Genomic DNA, 14073 nt, shown 5'->3' with positions numbered 1-14073 from the left:
GGTCCCAAGCTTTACTTTAAAAACAAACAGGCAAATTACTGTTGTTTATTAAACTGATCATAGACTTAAAAATAAAAAATCTTTAACACAGGACAGAAGTTCACACTAATGGTGGCTTAAAAAGAAAGGCTTAAATCAATACATAGGGACCCAGGCTGGCCAGCATTATTATTGCCCCATTTGCTGCACTGCAGACACCTCGGATTCAGCAATTTGTACATTTGTGTGTAGCTTAGGACATCCCATACATGTATATAACATCTGTAAGGCCAACAGAAAACATTCTATATTGGTGTAGGATATTATCATATTTGGAGGCCCTGAGCTATGGCTCTACTTTGCAACTGTATTTGGTGTGTCTTTAAAAGGGGTAGTTCACCTTTAAAGTAACTTTTCATATGATGTAGACATTGATATTCTGAGACAATTTCCTATTGGCCTTCGTTTATTATTGTTTTTCAGTTATCTAGCTTTTTGTTCAGCAGCTCTCCATTTGGTATTTAAGCAGCTATCTGGTTGCTAGGGTCTTATTTACCCTAGCAACCAGACAGTGGTTTAAAAGAGAGATGGGAGTTGGAATAGTAGAGAGCCATAATAGAAAGATAAGTAATACAAAGTAACAATAACAACAAAGCCGCACCCTTACAGAGCAATAGCTTTTGGCTGCCAGGGTCAATGACCCCCATTTGAAAGCTGGAAAGAGGCAGAAGAGAAAGGCAAATCATTCAAAAACAAATAAATAATGAAAAACAATTGCAAAGTTGCTAAGAATAGGGCATTCCATAACACACTAAAAGTAAACTTAAAAAGTGAACCGCCTCTTTAAGCTAAAGTGTCATTAATTCTCTTTTGTGTTTTGTGAGACATGTTCTCCAAACCTTTAGTTTGCCATATATGTCATCAGATACAAGGTTTCATATGATAAACTATTCCTGTGTGTTGAACAACAACACAGATATTATTGCACCATGGATGCAGGGTTGGAGAAGAGGGAACAGGTTGTAAAATTTTGGTTGTGTCAGTTTGACCGCACAACAATATTTTGTGTGTGTAAAAATCCTAGGGAAAGCAGTCTTGCACATTACAAGGTTAAACCAAAAATAAGAATACATGCCCCATCTGAAGACTTACCTTTTTTATGAATTATTATGTTTGCAAGCAGTGTTCATTATAACGATTATGATCTTATGATATATATAATTTATCAAAGATCCCTGCCATAAAGCAAGACAGTACTGTGTTCTACCAGAAAGATAACAGAAACAGTCATAAAAGACTGCAAAAGACTTTGCATCATATACATCAGTGCTGTCCAACTGGCGGCCCGCGGCCCACATGCGGCCCGCGACCCCCCTCTGTGTGGCCCCCCCACCTGTCTGGCTGCTTTGATGGCTTACCTTTGAGTAAGCATTCAATGGTATCAGTACTGAGATTAACTGGCCCCCTGCATGGTTCTCACCTCAGATTCAGGCTTTAATCCATCTGTATTGTTTAAAAATGTAATACCTGCATTGTTCACCCCCTGCAGTGTTCACACCTCAGGCTCAGACTGTAATCAATCCCATTGTTCACTTCTTCACACCTCAGACATAGGTACTGTAGGCAGAGTATGGCACATACAGCCAGCATAGGGCAGGTAGAGTATGGCAAACACAGGCAGCATAGGTCAGGTAGAGTATGGCATACACAGGCAGCATAGGTCAGGGAGGGTATGGCACACACAGGAAGGGTAGGGCAGGCAGAGTATGGCACACACAGTCAGGGTAGGGCAGGCAGAGTATGGCACACAGAGGCAGCATAGGGAAGGCAGAGTATGGCACACACAGGCAGGGTAGGACAGGCAGAGTATGGCACACACAGACAGCATAGGACAGGCAGAGTGCTGCCTGTGTGTGCGCCATACTCTGCTTGCCCTATGCTGCTTGTGGGAGGTGAACCTGGCAGGGGTTTGTTGTGGGAGTTTGTTAGCAGTTGGAAATAGCCATTAAATGGCCCCTAAGGTGTGTAATTATGTACTGGGGGTCGCTCTGCTATCCACAGGGGAGGAGGAGGCATATGGAATTTAAGGGTATATCTTAATATGACATAATTCTTTCACATATGAATGATGGTTGATATCCCCACAGTAAGGACCAAGCATTTGGGATTTTGCTGTGCTACCACCATTGTGATAAAATAGGTGTGGTTTGAAGTGGGTGTGGTTTCAAAAAGGGGAATGGTCAAAACTGGCTTCCATTAGCGGCCCTCCACCATGTATGCTAGAGAAATTCCGGCCCTCGGCACCGTAGAAGTTGGACAGCACTGATATACATTGTTTTAGCAGTAATACACTGATTCTTTAAGAGATTTTTCTTGAATTTAAATATGAAAGGGAAAGAAATAAGATGGAATTTGGTCTTTAGACAAATAATTTATATTTAGGCAAGCCTTGTGGTCCAACTAGGTGTTCTGACCACTGTGGTGCTCTCAGAGAGTAGAAGAAAAACTAAAACTTGCTCTAAACTGGATGTTTAAACACCTAGGGGCAGATCTATTATAATGTGAGATTAGAGTTTACCACAGAAATATTTACCCACTTTCTATTCATTTCTAGGGGATTTTTAGAAGTGTATTTATCAATAGGTGAAATTTATCATTTGAATATGCTTCTAAAAATCTAAAACGGAGTGTAGAGGGCCCAATGACATTTTAGGTGCCCTAAAATGAGTTTGTTTTGGGGCATAGTAACTTCTAGTTATGCCATGGCTACAGTCAGAAACAAATAAAAAAATACCTCCTATTTTGTGTTTAGAGCACAATGAAAGGCCATTGTGACAAAACACATTTATCAACAAATTTTACCTGGGAAGTAAGACATAGCAATCAATAAGTAATTAGCTTGTTTCAGCAATCTGTAGGTAGAACAATTATAGCAAAATTGAACAGTATTATGGGTTCATGCCTAGGTTATAATTTGCCCAGTGTTAATGAATGACCCCCTTGTGTGCCATTGCTCAAGTCTTGTTTCTTCCTATATGCCAGCTAATCCAGTGAAAGCAGACAAAATAAACTGAATCTACCTCCAGTCTTCCTAAAAAGAAAATGCATAGAAAGCTTCCTCTACCAAAAGGGTAGCAAATGATGCAGAAAGAGTGCCATTAACTGCACTTGTGTAATTTGATAAATGTTGTGGCACCTGTATGGCATTCTGAATAAACCAAAAGGCCACCTGGCAAACTCAGACAGCACTGCTTCATATATATATATAAACACTGAAGTACCTATACTATTAAAGCCTTGATGGTACCTGTGCCTCTTTAAAGTTTCACAACCAAAACTTTGTAAATATTCCAAAGCTTGAAAATGAGATATAGGTAATGATCTTTAAAAAAAGAATAAAATACAATATAATCTAAACCAACTGAAAGTAAGAGATTTAGAAAAATAGAATCAACTGTAGAACGAACGGCTGGTGGAATTAATATGGGGATTTCTGGTCTGTGAATAGTAAATCTACGCCTCATTGTAGCTTTCCTGCAGTCCAAAAACAGACGATAGGGAAATCCGTCCAGCCTGATTAAACTCCTTATTTCCGGAAATCTTTAGAAATATACAAAAGGCTTATAAGTCTGCAGCTTGCCAGGTCCCTGGGTGCGCTGCTAAGTACTGTTGTGTCTGCTTGGCGGCTCCCATGTGATACCAAAACATAGTAAGGGGAGGGGGATTGACCTGGACAAGCCCATTATAAGACAAGACAGAAATAAACAGACAAACAGCCTGTAAATTCATTACAAAGATACATAATAAGGCAGCACCAAACCCAAAACAACTGATGTGTCCTGGTACAAAGGGACACCTTATAGTTCAAGAGCACAAAGTACTACACAATATATTTTAGTGGCACTGTAGTGCTAATAGTATTGCTGCTATAAGGAATGGCAGTTTTAGTATGAAAAGGATATTTCCCGGGATAAAATTAAAAAAAGTAATGCTGCAAAGGTCCAAAACATCATGTCAAATAGCCTTCACAGCAGCAGTTCTAAGGCTTTTGTGAATGCAGAGAGCCCACTATCCCATCCACACGTGCGTGCAGTGAATGCAGATCTCTCTCTAACACACTGACTGACACAGTTGGAACGCTGATAAGAGGCCTCACACACACTGAATATTCCCCATTGCTATGACTGTTATGTAAAGCCCTGCAGGAGGAGGGAGAGGAGGAGCTGAGGATAGGGAGTAAAGCTGGCCATACACGTTAAGATTTTTAAAATATATTTTAGTTATTGTATAACCAAGCTTATCCTGAAACAATCATTTAAAAGTATGATTTGCTCATCAACAAAAAAAAACTTCAATCGACATCATCAAGCTGAAGCTAGGAAAACTACCTGCTTGGTCCTGCAAACAACTGGACAACGGGCAAATTTCATTGTTAACGACAAAATTCTTACCCGATCGATTTTCTGAACAATGTTGGATGAAAAGTAGATATGATTGTTTGGTGCCCACTAACCTTACAATAATTTGACGGATTTGTTGGATAGCACTCAAATTTGTTAAGGGGAAAGAAGAAAGAAAGAAAAATCTGAACGTGTATGGCCAGCTTTAGCCTGGGGTTTTCTTGTCTCATCACCAATAACACAACTGCTCCCCCCTCTTTACCTCTACATACATCCAACAATGGGTCATCCAAGGCCAGCGCTCAGAGACGACACCACCACCAGCAGGGGAACGTGCTACAAGCAAAAAATGCACCGTCACATACACCGGCCTCACCACTGGGGGAATGTAGGGAACTGAGGTACCACAAGAAATGCTACACACAACTGCCTCTCATTGTGTCTGTTTATTGACCTTATAAGGGAAAAATCATATCATAAAAATGAGGGTTTTTTCCACAATGCATTTCTCCTGGTAAAGCAGTTTTCATTTTTTTGTGCTTTTATACAAACAGTAATATAATGCCCCTACACCAAATACAATATCCTATTAGGCAAGTGTGTCTTCCTGCATAAGACAGAGCTATGGATTATAATAACATCTGTGCATTTATTTCTTATACACACAAAATACTGGAGTGCCTGTACCTCCTAGACACATATATAGCGAGAGAAATAAACAGTACTATCAGTAAAGTCCTATCAGCTATCCTCCTACAAATGAACTACATCTCCCAGAAACCCCTGAGAACAGCTACTAGTAAGTACTGTAGTTATGTACCAATAGCAGGAGGGCCGCATCTGTACTAAACATAATCAATACTACGCGTAGTCGGCTCACCTTTCCCCAAGAGCTGGAGCACCATTCCCGGTGTGACAGCCCCTGTCCTTCTCTCCCCCCTCAGTGCCGGGCTCTGTGGAGCTGTCAGTGAATGTACCTCCCGCAAAGTCTCCGCCTCCCTGTCTGTATGGTTAGTGTATGCCCATGGGCTCCGCCTGTGTATCGTAGGCCTGGCAGTCCCTGTGTGAGGGGCGCACTGATATCCCACCGCAGCGATCCCCCCCACCCCCCTAAGCCTCTTACTCCTTCTTTTCCCTCTCCCCAGAGGTCTCACTCCTGCCGTTTGTCTGCCCCTCCTTCTCCTCTAACCCTCTCACTAGACTTTTTTTTTTCTGGAATCTTTATTAACATAAATACAACGAACACAAAAAGATTAAAGTTAGGTTTGGAGCCAAAAGCCTTACACTATTCCTTACTTATTATTGGGTCTGTGACTGGCATGGGTGAGAGGCTGTCCACAATCACAGTTTTTGTGAAAAACAATAAAGTGCCATGTGATACAATTAATGGCTAACTATACAGAAATATTAAGGAATTATTCAGTGTAAAATTGAAACTGGGTAAATAAATAGGCTGTGCAAAATATAACATGTTTCCAATTTATTTTGCCAAAAATGAAAATTCACATATGCCCTCTGTAGCCTCACCAAATGCTCTCTGCACCTGTGTGGCTGGACTTTGCAGAGAAACTTCTGAAGAATGAGTGAAAATCATGAGAATATTATTAGGTAATGGGAGACTGGGGGGAAGAACTCAATCTGTTAATTCCTGAAAAACAGCTCTGCTCCCCCTTGAACATGGCACTTACCTTTCCAAGCATTGCAGAGGGGCAAGAGGGATGTGCGTTGCTAGTGCAATTGCGTTCAAATAGGAATTTCAGCTGTTGATGTTACCAGGAGTGTAGCCAGTGGCAGATTTCTGATCCAACAGTATCGCATGCCCATCCTTGTAGATCACTGAGGACAGGAGGTGGTAAAGTTTTTCTCATGTCCCATCCTCAATGAGCACCATATACATGCGGCTGGGCAGCATGCCGCCCCAAAATTTATGCCGCCCTAGGCCTTTGTGGCCTTGCCACTAATCCGGGCCTGAGTGTAGCCTGGGGTTTTCCTGTCTCATCAACAATAACAGAAAAATATCACAAGCATGATAGAGGCAAACTGATATAACTTATAGCCTCTGAATATAAGAGCTGAAAACCCTTACAAGCCATAAATACAAGAATGCCCCGGGCCCAGGGCATGGTAAGCGACTGACAACAAAGCTACAAATTTGAATCTACCAAAAATGTAATTTCCTTGATTCAAGGGTCCCCTCACAGACTAGAGAGACTTCAACAATATAGTCGCCGATACATTAAACCCCTGCTGGGAGGAGTCTTAGCCAAAAACAAAAAAATGTTAAGACACAGATGCCCACTAGTGGCCACAACCATAACTGGCACTAGCCAACTCACCTAGGGGGAGATTTACTAAGGCACAAACGCTTCAAATGCGTTTTTTTTCGTAATGTGCGTGTTTTTTGCGACAATTTCGTCGCTGCTGCAACTTTTTCGTATGTTCCACAACTTTTTCGTTGCCGTCACGACTTTTTTGTATATTTTCCGCGACTTTTTCGTCGCCGGCGCGAAAAAATCGGATTGGTTTTTCCGCCGTTTACAATCGTTCAATACGAAAAAATCGAGACTGCAACGAAATAGTCGTGCAAAATACGATAAAGTCGCGGCGGCGACGAAAAAGTCGCGACAAATACGAAAAAGTCGCAAAATTTTCCTTTCCAATCCCATTTTTTCCCTTTCGGGATTCGGATTCGTGGATTAGTAAATCTCCCCCCTAGTGTTACTGCGCTAGCACCACCAGCAGGCCAGACTATCCACACCATTATCCAGCAACAACTTGGATACATTTACCAATAGTGCTGGAGCTATGTACCCAATCCTCAGCAGTCCCACAGCTCACACTGGCGTTGACAGCAGTCAAACCTCAGATGCATTTCTTACATTAAAGCAGTTTAAATTTTTCTGTGCTTTTATACAAAGAGTAATATAATGCCCCTGCACCAATTACAATACTATTGGGCAAGCGTGTCTTCCTACATCCCCTGCATATGACAGAGCTATAGATTATAATAACATCTGTGCACTTATTACTAACATATATACTAACATAGAATAGTCGGAGTGCATGTACCTCCTAAACACATATATAGTGAGAGAATTACACAGTACAATCAGTAAAGTCTTATCAGCTTTCCTCCTACAAATGAACTACATCTCCCAGAAACCCAAGTACTGAAAGCTACTTGTGAGTATTGTAGTTATTCACCAATAGCTGGAGGGGTGCAGCTGTACTAAATATAGTCAATACTATAATGAGTAGTCGGCTCACCTTTCCCCAAGAGCTGGAGCACCATTCCTGGTGTGACAGCCCCTGTCCTTCTCTCCCCTTTTAGTGCCGGGCTCTGTGGAGCTGTCACTGAATGTGCCTCCCGCAAGGTCTCCGCCTCCCTGTCTGTATGGTCAGTGTATGCCCATGGGCTCCGCCTGGCAGTCCCTATGTGGGGGGAGCACTGCCATGGCACGGTTGTGGGGTCACTATCCCACTGCAGCAATCCCCCCGTGCCCCCTAAGCCTTTCTCCTTCTTTCCCCTCTCCTTGGAGGTCTCACTCCTGCCGTTTGTCTGCCCCTCCTTCTTCTCTAATCCTCTCACTAGATTCTTTTTTTCTTAAATCTTTATTAACATAAATAAAATGGAACAACCACATACATTTGACTATAATGCCACAGTCACAGTTTTTGTGAAGAAAAAAAAAGTGCTATGAATGTGATACAATTAACGTTTAACTATATAGAAATAATAAAGAAACAGTTCAGTGTAAAAATAAAACTGGGTAAATAGATAGGCTGTGCAAAATATAACATGTTTCCAATATTGTTACTTAGCCAACAATGTAATCTATAAAGGCTTAAGTGAATGGATGTCAAAAGTAATAGCCAGAACACTATTTCCTCTTTTACATCTCCCTAAACTCTAAGGGCTCTGGCACACGGGGAGATTAGTCGCCCGCGACAAAACTCCCTGTTCGCGGGCGACTAATCTCCCCGAGTTGCCTTCCCCTGCCATCCCACCGGCGAAAATGTTAATGCCCCACAGAGAGATTAGTTGCCCGCAGTAGCAGAGTTACATCTTCAAAATGCCTTTCCACCGGCAACAAAGTGTTTTGTCTGTGCAAAACCATACACATTGCTTTGTTTTTCCAAAAACCACACAACAATGGAAAACAAAGTGACATATTTGCCTTTCCACCGACAATTCACTTTGTTGCTGGAGAAAAGGAATTTTGGAGTGAATATTCACTAGCGGTAGCAGAGATTTATCACGAGTGACTAATCTCTCCATGGGGCATTAGCCTAACCTGTATCTTACTTATCTGTTAGATAGTCAGCGACTTGAAGGGGGGCCACATGGGACATAACTGTTCAGTTTGAGTGGTCAGGATCAAAACCAAACTAACTGAACAGTTATGTCCCATGTGGCCCCCCACCAAGCCACTGACTAACAGGTAAGAGAGATAAAAAGCAGGAAGGGTTCTGGCTATTATCAGGGGCATTCCTGGGGTCCTTACCACCCTGAAGTGGCCTTTTGGATGCTGCCACCCCCACGGAGCTGTCAACCTTTGAAGTTAAATTTTTGGTGGAAAATTTTCAAAGATTGACTGGAAGTGACATAATTCTCTCTTGCCTGCTTCTGGAATTGACGTCAGGTGCATGCGCAAATCTCCTTCTGAGGCTGCTGAAAGCTGCTAGCACATGTGCATATGCCCCCTGTAGTGTCAATAAATGCTTACTGCGCATGCATGGTTGGACTTTGCAAAGAAACTTTAGGATAATGGGTAAGCATTGTGAGAATGTTATCGGGTGACCGGGGGAGAGAACCCAAAATCTGGAAACTTCCAAAATAATAGAGAAGGTTGACAGCTCTGCCCTCCCTCACACATGGCATTTACCTTTTCAAGCATTGTGGGGGGGAGCACATTGTAAGTGCAGAGAATTGTGTACGATTTAAAAATAGGAATTTTGTCTCTTGAAGTTACCAGCAGTGGCATTTTGCAACCCCTTGTACCTGCTGCTACCTGAGGCGAGTTTCTGAACTTGCCTCATTGCATGAAGGCCCCGGGTTATTATGTTAGACAAACTATATTAAAAACATTTTTTATTTTGCCCAGTTTTTTACACTGAACAGTTCCTTCAGGTTTTACCAACCTTTTTCTAGGTATGTCGCCAGGAGGCTAAAGGTTGGGCCTGTATTTCAGCTGGGGCTGGGGTGGTGCATCAGAAACTCATCCACCTTTTCTGTGCAGTCACAATTGCTGTTGGGAAAAATGGAAGATGGCCTCTTGTGCAGTATTCCTTGGTTGGAATAGGCTGAGCTGTAAACAAGGTGCGAGTGGAGGATTAAGGGGCATATTTGTTAACAGTGACCAATCAGATTTTTGCTTTTGTAACTTTTTTGTAACTTTTCTAACTTGTAGGGTGGACTGTTCAAATCTAATTGCTGATATGCTATAGGCAACATCACCAGTGATGTTTATCCCTAATGTCAATAAATACAATGTTAAGGTGGCCAGCCATTGTAAGATCCGCTCATTTGGCGAGGTCACCAAGTGAGCAGAACTTCTCCCGATATGCCCACCTATGGGTGGGCCAAACAATCAAATTAAAATGGCTGGCATTGGCGCCGTTGGATCAGGGACCACATCGGCTCGTTAACAGAAAAAGCAAGCCTGCCTGATTGAGATTTGCCCAATTTCTGGCCAGATGTCAGTTGGGGAGGCCCATCTGTGGTGCCCATACACGGACAGATAAGCAGCCGAATTGGTCTAAAGGACTGCTATCAGCAGCTTAGATTGGCCATTGTATGGCCACCTTTAGAATGCCCCACCATTGAATGTGGCCCTGAGTTCATGGCTTCCTGAAGGCTGTAGCCAATGCAATTTACATTGAAGTAATGTTTTGTGTACTTTTTTTAAAGACCGTGTGGCAGATTTATAAACATACAAAATGCATAGATGCTGTTGTCAGTAGCAACTGATCTTTCATTTGCAGAAGTGTAGGTGGTTCTTCAGGGTGAGGGCAATACGGTTGTGGAATGCTCTGCTGGTTGATGTTGTGATGGCAGATTCTATGAATTCTTTTTAAGAGCGGTTTAGATGACTTCTTGGACAAGCATATGTAGGGACCCATAGGTATTAGAGTCCCTATGGCTTTACATCCCTACTGCCTATTTCCTAGTGCTGTTGCTGGGCAAAGCACCATGTATCTAGTTCATACTATCTTGTGCCTTATTGGTTTAGTTAGGATGACCACTCCCCTTGCAGACTGATAAAGTGTCTAGCAAGGAGGGGTGGCTTCCTCTTTGGCTGCCTTCTGACTCTCAGGGAACATCTCCATCGAGCCTGGGATCAGAATAGGCCCCAGTAAAGCCATCTGCCCTAGAGTAGCCCTTTGGTGCTCTAGTGAAAGTCGGGGACAGGGCCCCGTGAATGAGGTGAAGTTAGTAGAAGGATAGATCCTGTAATGGCACACTCTATATAGTGTGAGATAGTCAGGGCTATCTAGCATGAGCAGCATTCGCTCCAACATAGGAGAAAGTAACAGGGTTTAGCAATACCCAGGCTCTGTTTGCCTTACTGTAGGGACCGCAGTCAGACATAGGTATCAGGCAGTATCTACCCCTGATCCACCGTTGCTGAAGGGATCCGGCCCAGTACTAGGTGATCATCCTTAGGATTGCCTATATTTCCTTATCTACCTCCACTGTGGTGTTACTCTGCCTTGCATAACTACAACTGTTACTAACGGCTGTACCATCTAATCCAGTATTGTGAGTATTACCCTGACTCAACCTTGTCTGTGAAATAAATGTTCAATAGTTCTTCAGCAAAGAACCTTCTGGCGTCCTATTTACTACCTCTACATCATACAGCATCAGGGAGGTGTAGTTCAATACCATCCTCATCTCCAAAATAGCTCCTAAAGGTCATCTCCCACTTAGCGGAGGCCCATCCTGGGAAAGGGGGATCGCATGTAACACATGCTCTACCTAATACTAGTCTGGATTGACCCTTTACTGGCCAAATAGGTGTTACTATATAAACTTCCTGCAATAAACCTACTGCAATGTAGCAGCTACGTTTGTAAATTAGCACCCTTTAGCTCAGAGCTGAGGAAAGGTGAATGTATGTACTGACCATGGTTGTAGCATGAAAATAGTACAGTAACACAAAGACATCTAGTGGCAAGGGCACTCATTGCAACCATTGCACATGCTTCTGTATTGTTTTTGATAAGACCCAAGCAGCCTTTATATCCCACAATTGTTGTTTATTTAGGCATCCTATAAAATGCCATAAGTTTCCATAATTGTATCTGCTGTTTCAACCTCTGGAGGTGTGGGTTTACCAAAATGCAGTCAGTTGGCCTATGGGCTAAAGAACTGAAATAACATAGGAAAGAACTTACTACTTGGCTGTTGAGTGACTTACCACATGTTCTAATGAAGTGCTTAACAACTGTCATAACATGGCCCAACACAAGGAACAATAGGTGACCATAGTAAAATTCAGAGAGATGACAGGTAATAAGGGCATTTGTTTGTCGCTGTTTCTCCACAAAACATTCTGTGTGCCATAGGCTTTAGGGTAATGATATAATGGGTTGTTTAGGGTGCTTTAAGATCCACATATTTAAGAAGCCAAAAACAGCTGCCTATAGACTAACACTGCAATTTCTTGACAAGTGCTGGTGCATGCCATAGCAATGCAATATTTTTCAATTGCTGGGGGTCCCAGTGCAGGTTACCCATCCACCAAGGCGCCTCCCCCCAATCTAGCCAATCATACTGCAATTGCTTGACAAGTGCCAGTGCATGCTTTTGTCTGGCCATTGCAGTGTTAGTCTTTGGTGGGCTGTTTCTGGCACTAAATGTTGTGTTTTTAGGCTCCTTAAAATTGTATTACTTAAACTGCCCAAAACAGCTCTGTTTGCCAATATCCTGAGAACTTAGATCAACAAGTATAAAATGATGAGACTAAAACAGTATGCTGATAAAAGACAGAAGTATAATTTGTGATAATATGATTTATTTTATTGTTTTTTAATTACAATGAAAAAAGTATTGTTACAGACAAATGATGTGTTTTTAAACATATAAAAGTGCTTCAAGTTTTGCTCAGTAAATCAGAGCTTTGTTAAAACAGGTGCCTTTGTCAAAGGCATCTGCTCCCCCTCCCCTGTTTAATCCCTATCTATCCAGCACAGAGTACTGTGGCAGACACTTTCAAGTGGCACCTAGCTGTGCCCCTCATTTTAGATGACTTGACATACCTTTTCATATTAAGGGTTAAGTTTTAACTTTTGTTCCTTTGGAGTCCTAGGATTCATACACCAGTGGATGATGCAGAGGTTTATTTGCTGATCACTTTCTTTTCCCTTAGCCACACCCACATTCATTAGTAGAGTAAACGTTATCTTTTTGCCAGTACAGCACTCTGTAGTGCCAGTTTTCTCTTTACACCATGTTTTTGGATCAGTATGAAGAATCCTAGCTGCTCACTCAAAGGAAATCTGGTCAGCTGATGGCATTAATAACGATTGTTGGGGACAGTAATGGATGGTATTGAACTGGGTATACAGTAATCCAATTGTGTGGGGTGCACCTGGCACAAAGACCTTCTGAGCAGATGATTTTTTAAAAAACACTTGGTTAACAGTACTATAACCAGACATGTCAGCTAACCACATGTATATTTGCCATCTTTTTGCACAGATAATACCAGCAGGGGTAGGGGCAGGTCAGTATAGAGACTGGCTGTGACATAAAAGGGTGGATGGAGTTGTGACATCAAGGGTCAAATCTGATGTTGGTAGTATGACTGGTGTCTGTTGGAGCTGAGATGGGAGTGGTGTGCTTGGTCAGATAGATTAGTTATTACAAATATATATCCAAGTACATTGATGGTAAATTTGTAATACTGGCAATGCCCTAGGCTGGTAAAATACTAACCAGGTGGCAGCCCTAAACCTGTCAGTCAGGGTTTCCTCTTCACTTTCAATAGCAACATGAAAAATGGTCTTAAAAATACCCAGAGTGGTTAATTATTTGCAATATCTACATTTTTACAGGAGAGTTTAGGCCATGCCATGACCATGTTCATGCCCCTACTCCTCTGGCTCTGCCATCTTTACCTGAATCTGCGGGGATTTGGGGGTTTAGGCCTTTTAAATTACAAGATTGACTGAGCTATAACTATGGATGTCTAGGGCCAGAATAGCATTATTCCCAACCCAAATCTGCATTATCACCCTAAGGATTGTCTTGACAACTAAATCCTCAAATGCTGTTATGAGGTGACAATAAAGCACTTTATACTGAAGCCACTGTCCCTTTAATAAAAGCAGATCCAAAAACATATAACAGAAACCACTTATAAAGGAGATAGGAGACGCAAAAATACATTAATAAAATGACCAGTTGCAAAGTGGCTTATATTTCTTCCATCTTCTAGCTACTTCAATTTAATTTAAAAGTTAACTTTCCATTTAAAATATCAACCAAAAATGAAGCAGAAGTTGTCCCATGACAATTTGACGTTCCCGAAATTAGCCATCATTCCTCTCTATTAAAGTTGCCGTTTTGGCCTTTACAAAGATGGCGGGTTTTCGTTTCCTTATACGCAGCCAGCACGCTTTCCTCCTGTTTCGACCTTCCCAACATGGCGCCGATTCGATTTTTACACGCATCAGGGTTACGGAT

General features: G+C 42.1%; 1 protein-coding gene across 3 annotated transcripts in view; it reads right to left on the bottom strand.

Moving 5' to 3' along the window:
* Window positions 1-7916, bottom strand: part of rev1 (REV1, DNA directed polymerase) — a 50391-nt gene extending 42475 nt beyond the window's left edge. The window contains exon 1 of one of the 3 annotated variants that reach the window (XM_012957685.3): window positions 7647-7916. The gene's annotated coding sequence lies outside the window, so the exon portion shown is untranslated. Of the gene's footprint in view, window positions 1-5259; window positions 5557-6067; window positions 6217-7646 lie in introns of those variants that run through there. The other 2 variants (XM_012957686.3, XM_012957684.2) reach the window with 2 other exon arrangements.
* Between the last annotated feature and the right edge of the window lie 6157 nt (window positions 7917-14073).

Source organism: Xenopus tropicalis, chromosome 2 (assembly GCF_000004195.4).
Source record: "Xenopus tropicalis strain Nigerian chromosome 2, UCB_Xtro_10.0, whole genome shotgun sequence".
Taxonomy (NCBI): Eukaryota; Metazoa; Chordata; class Amphibia; order Anura; family Pipidae; genus Xenopus; species Xenopus tropicalis.
The sequence above is the reverse complement of the archived record's forward strand: the minus strand, read 5'-3'. Positions and strand labels throughout refer to the sequence as shown.